This window comes from Trachymyrmex septentrionalis, unplaced genomic scaffold, assembly GCF_001594115.1.
Source record: "Trachymyrmex septentrionalis isolate Tsep2-gDNA-1 unplaced genomic scaffold, Tsep1.0 scaffold65, whole genome shotgun sequence".
Taxonomy (NCBI): Eukaryota; Metazoa; Arthropoda; class Insecta; order Hymenoptera; family Formicidae; genus Trachymyrmex; species Trachymyrmex septentrionalis.
This window is the reverse complement of record NW_017305832.1, coordinates 73,113-83,801: the sequence shown is the minus strand read 5'-3', so window position 1 is coordinate 83,801 and position 10,689 is coordinate 73,113. Positions and strand designations below refer to the sequence as shown.

At 32.2% G+C, this 10,689-nt stretch overlaps 1 protein-coding gene across 1 annotated transcript in view; it reads right to left on the bottom strand.

Moving 5' to 3' along the window:
* The window catches only part of LOC108753112, a 102,861-nt gene extending 93,772 nt beyond the window's left edge, over nt 1-9,089 (bottom strand). Inside the window, exon 1 of the mRNA XM_018494454.1 lies at nt 8,988-9,089. The gene's annotated coding sequence lies outside the window, so the exon portion shown is untranslated. The remainder of the gene's footprint in view (nt 1-8,987) is intronic.
* Between the last annotated feature and the right edge of the window lie 1,600 nt (nt 9,090-10,689).

Sequence of the window (10,689 nt, the reverse complement as noted above, 5' to 3'; positions counted from 1 at the left end):
TTGTATCAAATCTAAAGCTCAGAACTTTTTTGTACACCTAATATATATATATATGTATTTTAAATAAATTTATCTCTTTTTAATCTTAATATTGTTTAAATATAAGGTGCTCAACGTTAATTTCCGTTTAAAAAAGGCAACAATAAGAACAACAATAAAGCAACTTTACTTATAATGCGCGCGTTAACAATCTCACATTATAATAATTAACGCCCGAGTATGTAGATAAGTAATAATATTATATTAATTATGTACATAGGGACAAGACGAGGGATAAAAGAACACGTGTTAAGTCAAGTGGTGCATATAAAAATTATCATAACAATTTTGTCGTAAAGAATCTGTTGATAGGCCGTGAGAAAACGACAGTGGGATAAGCGTTTCGCGAATTGCATCCCTAACGCGCACGAGTAGTATAAATGCATCCATTATTCAGGAACGCCAGGGGTGAAGGGAATCGATGTGTGTGACCTAATGCTGTCCGTGCGATCGTTAGGCGCGATAACTGCAGACCGAAGAGTATACTTCTTCAACGACGCAAAGTAACAATCAAACAGATTGTAGTCATTTAACCCTTAGGCCTTATTTAAAATAAGGCCACGTGATCAACTTGTAAGCAGTGTTACACAAATTATATAAAAAATGATGAATTTCTATCGTATAAATAAGTACAATGAAGTACATAAATACAAATTTATGTAATTATTGTTTTATACTTGTATTAATTCCAACATAATGACTGTAAATTTCGACGCAATATATTGAAAAAGCGTGTACAAATATAAAAAAAATATGTAATCTCAGTAACTTACAGATCCTAAAGCTATGAGGATTACGTGTTAAATAGATTAACAAAATGTCTAATTATTATTATAATTCTTAAGTATATGCATATTCAAGCCTATAACGGTCAAAGCTAGATCTTCTAAATGCAAATTGCGCGCCGAAATTTTTCCGGACTTCATATAAAATTAAAAGTTAAAGCTTTGAATAACTACAAAAATATAGTATATATGCATGTATGTTACATATATAGGATATAGATAATTCACTGTGAATTATTTAGGCATTTAGAAGATCTATCTTTGACCGTTATAGGCTTGAATATGCTTATACTTAAGTATTTAATTTCATGTCTTATTAAAATCTTATTATTATTATTATAATGCTACTATTTGTATTAATTCTAATACAGTATATTATAAGCTTTAATACAAAATTGGAAAGAGTCTGATTGCATTAACTTAAAAATTTTAATGGAATTTGATGGAAAATGAACAAATCATAATTTTCAATAATCATAAGTTAAATCTATTGTAATTGCACATGTCCAATCATAAAATTCCGATTTATGTGAGCAAAATTTACTGGTTCGTTTATTTTTAATTAGAAATTTTTCTTAATGAATATATATATATACATATATATATATATATATATATATCGAAAAAATACAACAAATATAACAAAAATAACAAATATAACAAATATAAAAAAATATAGTAAAACTGCAGAAAAGGGGAGCAACCGCCAATGACCTTGATCTTGACATATGATGTCTCTGAGCAACTTTCAACAAGTTGCCGCTCGTTATTCGTTAAAAAGTTAAAAAGTTATTAAAGTATATAAAACAAAAAAATTTAAAAAAACGTTTTAGTTTTGCTATAGATAATATTAAAAACTATCCTATACTCTTCTTTGTTCATGTAATGAATTTTCACGCGAAGCAACTCTCATCCCACCTCCTCCCCTGCTTGAGAACGCATGACTTCCACGCGAAGTGACTTCCACCCCATCTCCTTCCTGTATGAGGGTTTACGACTTCGATACGAAACAACTTTCGAAATCTTGTCGGAGATCATTCAGAGTCACGATTTCGAATATCGCTTCGTGTAGAAGTGTGCCCCTAAGCAGGAGAGGAGGGGGGGGGATAGGGTGGGAATCATTTCGTGTGGAAGTCGTGCGTCCCCAAGTAGGAAAGAGGTTGAGTGGAAGCAATGATGCGAATTCCAGGTCGCTTACAGCATGGTTACTGTAGCGTGAAGAGTAACATGAAGAGAGCATAGATGGACACACACGCATGCGTAAGTGTACACGGACATGAATTTATCGTAGTGTATGTAACTTCTTATGCCCTCTTCATGCTATTAACCGTGCTGTAAGCGGCCTGGAATTCGCATCACATTTCATTTTTTTGTTAATAACTTTTAGATAAATAACGAGCAAATAACGGTTAAAACTTGTTGGAGGTTGCTCAGGAACATAACCTTGGCAACATATGTCAAGGTCAAGATCATTGACGGTTCTCCCCTTTTCTGCAATTTTACCAAAAATATAATCTGTAGACGACATCAAGGTTACAAGGATTACGTGTTAAACAGATCAATGTTTGTTTGCCTATATGCCAATCGCGATCTTATTCTTCGAGTCACTTATCTGTATATTTGCTCTGCGATTATTCACCTGGCAACAACAAAGGAGCTTCTTGTCATCGCGAAAACGCGCGCTTGCCGAAGATTCGCGAGCGGAGGTTTGTTCACGAAGGCGGACAGCGACGACAGAGATTACGCGACGACGAATTGTATAAGGACGAGACGTATCTATGGCTCAGCGAGAACGCACGTGACAAATCCGAGGTCATGTCTTTATTTCGCCAGCGAGAAAGGATCTCCGTGTGAAACAGACCGAGGCCGCTTTCGGAATGTACATATACTAGATATCGGCCGAAAATCATTCTGAGAACGACCATCGCCTTTCACATTGTTGTAGTCTACGCGAAAATATTTTAAAATGTCAAATCAATATGATATTTAGACGCATATTTTATCGCATACTTGTACATGTATAAAAATCTACGGTCATATCCATTTTGTATTGCCACTTTGATTTAAATTTAATTTAACTAATTTATCAAAGGCTATTACTTTGTGTCAATCAAAAACTAAAATCTAGAGGAAGTTATGACTTACACGCACAATTTCATCATACAACATGTATCACAACACATATTAATTTACAAAATACCTCAAATTTATTTCAATTACTGATATATCGATAAGATGAGGATGTATAATGGATTTTCTACAATAAAAGCTGTTAATAATAGATTAAAAGTCAAAAGCGAATCATAAGTACGGTGACCATATTTTTTTAAAGAAAATAAAGGACAAATCTGAAAATTTTAGGACTTTGCTTCCACATGTATTCAAACCAGAACATCGATCATGTAACTTTTTCTCTAGGGTAGAAAAGTAAAAATTTTTTGTACGTATATATGTATATGTACTTGTATATATAAACATAAAAATTTTTACTTCTCGCGTTTTCGCTCTGGAGAAAGTTACATAATCGATATCCAATTTGTGACTGTCACAAAAATGTACATTATAAAATTTTATTGCGCAATATAATCGAATTGAGATAATTCGCAGTGTTCTGAAAGTTTGAAATTGATTCGACTATATTGGAACAAACCCTTGATCTGAAAAAATAAAAGGTCCGAAATAATAAAAAATGAAGACGACCCTATAGTTTGAATAAATTAAAAAAAATATATAATTAATATAAATATTATCTTCCCATCTACGTCTTGGTCTACCCAATGGTCTTTTCCCATCCGGTTTACCAATTAGTATTTTATATGCAGTTCGATATGAGCTTTCGAGTTCCTAACGCCTAATAATAATAATAATAATAATAATAATTAATATCAATTGAAATAAATTGTATTTATATGCATAAAATTGTAAAACATTTTCCATAAACATTTGCTTATTAACTTTTCGTGGTAACATTTAAAAAAAGCCAGACGATAGTTATTCTGGATTAAAATGACTTAAATCATTTCTGAAATGTTATCAAATTAATCAATTCCAATAATTTCCAAAAATTATAATATATAATTTCATTCTTTAAAAAAATGCAATAATGGCGTTTTAGTGAAAAATTTAATTTTAATACTAAAAAAACAATCATAAACGTGTTAATTTCGGAAAAATGAGTATTTTTACTTAAAAAAATTATAACTTTTTAAATTTATAATATTTTCAAATATAGTTTTAGCCCCTAATACTCTTGAGATTATTGTACTTAAACAAATAGTATGATTACACGCATTTAAAAAAAGGTATTTATTTTGACAGTAGATAATCGTTTGGATGTAAAAAAAAGATGTTAAATTCAGATAAGAGGCTATTTATTATTGGTTTAAGTTATTATTAATGTAAAAATTATTATTATTAATAATAAAGACAAATATAAGTGAAAAACATAAAATACAAAGAATATATAGAAAACGTTCCTCTTCGCCGCCGCAATCTCACACAGAGTCTATGTTTATCACATATAAGTGAGGCATGACGGATATTCTTTCCTTATTGTTTTTTTTATTCTTACTTAAAGAACACACATAACCCACATCTTGCTTATTTTTGCAATTTAATGCAAAAATATAAATCATACATTTTTTAAACAAAAATAACGCATCGGTCACACCTGTTGACAATTCGAGAAAAAAAAAACATTTTTTGCGCGAATGACGCAACATACTAACGGTCCAATTAGGAAGCTAAGCAACAAATAAATCTAAAGAATAGCTTAACAGCTACCTAAAATAAAAGATCGTCCTTTATAATAAAGGACGTATGGTCACCGTAATTTTAAGTGAGTCAGTAGTGTTATAAGTCAATAATAAGTCAGCAATCAGAAACTGCACGAAGGCATGGTTAAATTCCATTTCTTAAGATTTAAAACATAAATTACATAATGACTGACTAATCAAATATACGAACATAATATCTTGTTATTTGTTCTGAAAATTACTATCCTTCTGATTGATTAAAATATTGTGACGCAACGATCTAATAAGATTTATTCTGGATGCAAGTTTCCTAAAATTTATTTATGACTTATACTTATCACTGTGATATAAATGGTGTCTAAAGCTGTAATCAAACCAGCGATTACCGATTGGATTGCGATTGTGAATAATAATTAATTTTTAAATAAAGCAATCCCCGACTGTTTAGCTCCGTATGGTTAAAAAGTAATCGACAATCGCTAATCACAATCGTAATCCAATCAGTAATCACTAGTATGATTATGGCTTAATGACTTATTGTAAAAAGTCCATTAAAGATTGAAAAATAACATGGGAGTATTTTTTAAATGCTCGATATTTCACGCGGGTATGATATAAATGGCACTAATACCATGCATCTACTGTGTCTTCGATTTATCAATGTTTTCGCTAAAGGATGTTGATGCAACGCATGTACTTTTGAGATAATTGAAACAATTAATGAGAAGCTTTTAACATTGGTCTAAGCAATAATTGTGCCACGCACGCACGCACGCACGCACGCACGCACGCACGCACGCACGCACGCACGCACGCACGCACGCACGCACGCACGCACGCAATACGATTTTTCCTGAAAAGTTCTCTTTCGCGATCATTGCTGCTGCTCCTCGCAAGAAAGTATCATTATGAGGGAGTAAAATTGAGAAACGGATCTGCAATGCTCATTTAGATTTATGAAGTAACAGAGTTACGTGAAAAATGTTTCTATGTACATATTCGAAAGGCGACGTCAAGGAAAACGTACACTAAAAAAACTCACTAAATTTTAATAAATATTTGTTTGAATTATATAGTACTAACTAATGAGTATAACTAATGAATATGAGATCTATTAATTAGATTTAATTGTATTATTTTTTCATTTAGTAAATATTTATTTACTATAAGTAAATGTTTAGTTAGTACTATCTCTAAACAAATTTTGATAAAAATTTAGTAAATTATTTTTTCAGTGCATCAAACATCGTCGCTTTAATACAATAGAACGAAAATCAATATTATGAATACACAATCATCGCGAGAATGAAGAAGAAAGATAATCACGCAATGCTGCAGTAATTATCGCCAAAAAACTTCGTTTTATTACGCATAAATACAGTGAAAAGTATATTTTCAACCATATCTATATAAAATGTACATCTCGCAAATTAGAACAAATTAATTAATATGGAAGTTAACGACACGATGATGCCTATTACTCATGCAATAATACATTTTCTCTTGTTGTATAACATTACCTCTAATTGCATTCTTATGCTCATTTGAATTACAGAGAGAACACATCAAGGTCATTCCACTGGATTAGTATACATTGAAGCCTGCTATAAAGTATTCAAATAGTGACATAATATAATCAGTTTTGATAATGAAATAATTGTACAATGTGTTAAATATCGTGATAGTATCATTATTGAGTATTTAAAGTATTTGTATATGTTTTTATATTTAATTTTGCTAATTTTTAATACGCACTTTTAATGTGTACTATCTTATTGTAATATGTACTTGAGCTACATTGTCAGATATTAAAGATATTAAAGAGTAATGGCAAAAAGACCTGTTTTTTCGACCATTTTTTGGACCTTGAATTTCAAACTTTTTTTATGCCAAATAGTATATGATGTAACATTAATCCTAGAGAAGTTTTAAGACGAGCATAGACACGGTTCCGGAGATATAAAGGGATGAAAGTGATGGTTTCTCATAATCCATGAAAGTACACGAAATTCTTCAAGTGTTTACACCAAGGAATAAAATATATGTATATTTAACGAAGTGAAACATATAGTTTCTTATGGATTTTTTACGCTGGATTCAAATATGACCTTAATTTTCATCTAGCATGAAAATTCCCCGAGATAGATGGAGTTGAAGTGACACTTGACGCCGCCTCTCACGGATCAGGGGTATTTTTTTAAATGTAAATCCCCTTACCTTCAGTATGCAGGATTGTTTTGTGACTAATACACACTCGCGCATTTACACACACAACATGCATACACACACGCACACTCTTGTACTCTTTATTTCATATTAATTTCCAAATAAACGAGATCTTATTTGTGAACAAAGTAAACACCTACCGTTCTTTTATTTTTATAAACCTTCGCCTCTCTCTCTCTCCGAAGCGAACCTATTCTTATTTCCGACTCGCAATTCCGATGAGTTTGATCCACGCAAATAAGAATAACGGTTTTAAGTGATTAATAGGGAATGTATTTTCAAGGCACTTTATAAAGCACGCCCCCTCATAAATAAAATAGCGATGAATAGTAGATCGTTCTCTGAACAATGAATCGCAGATGATCCATTCGACAGAATATACCCTCAATATTACCAATGAACTTCAGCCACATATTCTTCCTTATGCAATACATCCTAACTGGATTTCATCTCCTTGTATCTCCGGAACCGTGCCTATGTTTATTTTGAAATTTTATTGAGATTAATGTTTCATCTAATAGTACTATTTGCCATAAAAAAAATTTGAAATTCGAGGTCCAAAAAATAGGCGAAATTTGCCATCACTCTTTAAACCCATTTCTTAAGCTAAATGACATTTTATTATTTTTAATTTTCAAATGTATTCAAATTTATTATTTGATTATAAAATATATATGATTAAAAAAACAATCACTTCCAATACATTTCTGTAGTTGAATTGTTTAGTTTCAGAGTAAATAGCATTCATATTGACGTATTTGTTTAGCAATAAATTACATTTGAGTCAAATTTGATATATTTCTTGAGAAAATTTATTGTTTTATTTAAATTAATTATATTATGAGTAGGAGCAGTGGCGATCTAGAAATGATTAAAAATAATTTAAGTTGGATATAATTTGACATTATGAATTTAATGTAATATAATTTAATGTAATATAATCAAATTCGTAAATAGAAAATATTAAGTTTTGAAACTTTTTGTTCCTCTCTCTCCAGAAACAATCGAGAAAGTAGAGTGAATAGTATTCTCTACTCTGATTGGATCTGCTATTTTCAGGGTACTTCTGCAAATACGCACGCGCGCGCGCATATATATTTATACTATATGTATTATAACGCGTGACAAAGTGTGAGTTTGAAGTGAAACATAGTCAAAGAGAATTATTTCTCTTAGCCACTTCTACTAATATAGATTAAGTTTAATCTCGATTTAATGTATCCTTTTTTAATTTTTAAATCTAAAAAAAGATAAGTTAAATCAAGTTTAAAGTTAATTTTCGTTGGTAGAAACAAGCATTGTTGTGTGCATCATGCACTTATGTGTTTTGCGTCATAGCGCAAATTTTTGCTGCTTCCCCCATGTGATACTTTTTTCTGCGATCACGACGTATACTCTCCATAAAACCACCTCTCTATAATTTCGAAATCATCTCATTTCAAATCTCTTCACGATCGTATATCAAGTCCTTATTCCCGAGATGGATATATGATTATTTGATATGCACTCAACAAGTCAATTCAATTCCATACAATCTTAAGATCGTTAAAAAAATTTTTTGTCAGTCCAGTGCATTTTTCATGTCTCGAGATCTATCGTAATTCGATGATGTTGAAAAAATATCTCGATTAAGAATCTCGACTCTCGATCATCACGAAGACGTGGATCTCGCAGAAGAACCAGAGGTCGTCGCCGCGCGGTCTCTTGGTACAAAAAACCTGTTGCTTCGGCGGCCACGCGAGTTGGCCGCGTCTCGCGCGTTGTCACGGTGTGCAAAAAGCGGGGCTCGCGGCCAAGTTTGTAGGAGTCACGAAATCGTAAGCAGACGGTCCGCCTGTCAAAGATAAATTGATATAGAAGAGGCTGCGAATTTTGCGGTAAGCATGCACTGAGATGTCGACGTCGCTTATATCCGCTAGACATGTGGACGCGAGTGCGCTTACACGTACGATCCAGCGACACCTGTTATCGTCGTGACATAGACGTTGACAGACTCCGGACACGATGAGGAGTACTCAAAGGAGATATCTCATTTTTTTCTCTGGCTCGGGAAACAAACGTTCGTCTCGGCCGAAATCATCGGTGATCGCGCACGCGTTACGCGGAACCGTGCGTCTCGGTCGCGGTTCCAATGTCTTCCAATGCTATTTGACGTATTTCGCAATCTCGGATTTACACTTACCGTGAATGGCTAACCACGCTCGCAACACGGACGTTGGTACTTGGCGAATACGGCGAGGACGACATAACACGCGCACCACAACGAACCGGCCATATTGTTTACTGTGAAGAAATCTGAGACTGATTGACACAGCCGCTTGCGTTCGCCTCCGATTAAAAGCTAAATGTGGTGCCATCTCGTAAGCGACTAGAAACTAATCGATCAAGTATATAGTCGATATTATCAGAGAGAAACCTGAAAGAATACATACATGACGACTTAAAACCTATAATTACAAAATGCTGCCGCGCACTATTGCCCTCTGAAAAAGTGGATGTAAACTAAATAACAAGATTCACTTTTCTGAGGGTACATATGTCCACTTTTGTAGATGATAAATCGATATTTGGTTCGTATAATCATGTTACATTCGTAAACTATAAATCAAAAATATTTACCAGAAAACGAGAATGGGTTGAAATGGATTAAAATGGATTTAGATTTTCAGAAATACGGATTCATGAATGTTAAAATAAATCCTGTTCAATCCTAAATGCATTTTTATTCATTTATAGGAATTGCATAAAGCAAATGTTTATGCCTTTTTAATCCTGAATGCAGTTTTATTCATTTATAGGAATTGCATACAGCATATCTTTATGCCTTTCAATCTAAAATAATATTGTATTAGCTTTTTCTGTGCAACGTGAATACTGTTCAATTCAATATTCTGAATATGAAATGCAGTTTTTCAATCTAATTGGATAAAAAAAATTTTGATTTAGAAATGGACTATAAATGCTATTTAAATTATTCAAAATTATAAGTAGAAAATTTTTCGTTTTAATCCAACTAAAATGTAACATAAAAATAATTGAGCTATGTTCTTTTGTTCCTCTTTGATTAGAAATAAAATGAATGATCGATTTGAACATTCGCAAATCAAGTCGAGCATAGCTCGAATATTAGATTAATCACGGCGCCCGATATCAGTCAAGCGAGATTAGATTATCCGAAACATACCTAATGTTGTCTCATAGTAATGTAAATTGTTTATATTTTATTATATTTGTCAAATGATGATATTTTTATTATATCTATATAATTTCGTTACTAGTTTAGCTGGTTGTAATTGAAGTAGAGAATGAATAACACATTTACCAATTGAACAAGTGATGTAGCGGGTAACGTAGAAGATTCATAATTCAGAAGTCCCAGGTTCGAATCCCACTAAGGTGCGTTTTTTATCAATTTGAAGTAATTAATTTCAAATATAATTATTATAAATGTCTTATAAATAAAATTTGTAATCCTTAAAGGGAATGCTGGAGTGAAGAAACTTAATCGGCAGAATTTAATCAAGGTCGATATTACAGGTTTTCATTTCCAATATATATGATGCTTACGCCCTCTGAGTTAATATCATGCAGAAAAATTCAATCAATTAATTATCGACATTTTTATTCCGTTTCCTACATAACCATCTGAGCTCAGAGACGAAAACATGTATTAGGCTCGATCCCCCAAATGTAAGATTTATTTTATTTTGGAAAATTTTCCAATTTTAAGACTTTAAATACAAAGCGCCTTCCCGGTCCGAGTGTTAAGATGTTGAACTACTATCTAATATACATTCAATTAAATTGAATTAATATTTCAGAAATAAATTGAGAGCCGATGAAATTATCGGATTCACACAATCAATCTGAAACAAATAATCCCC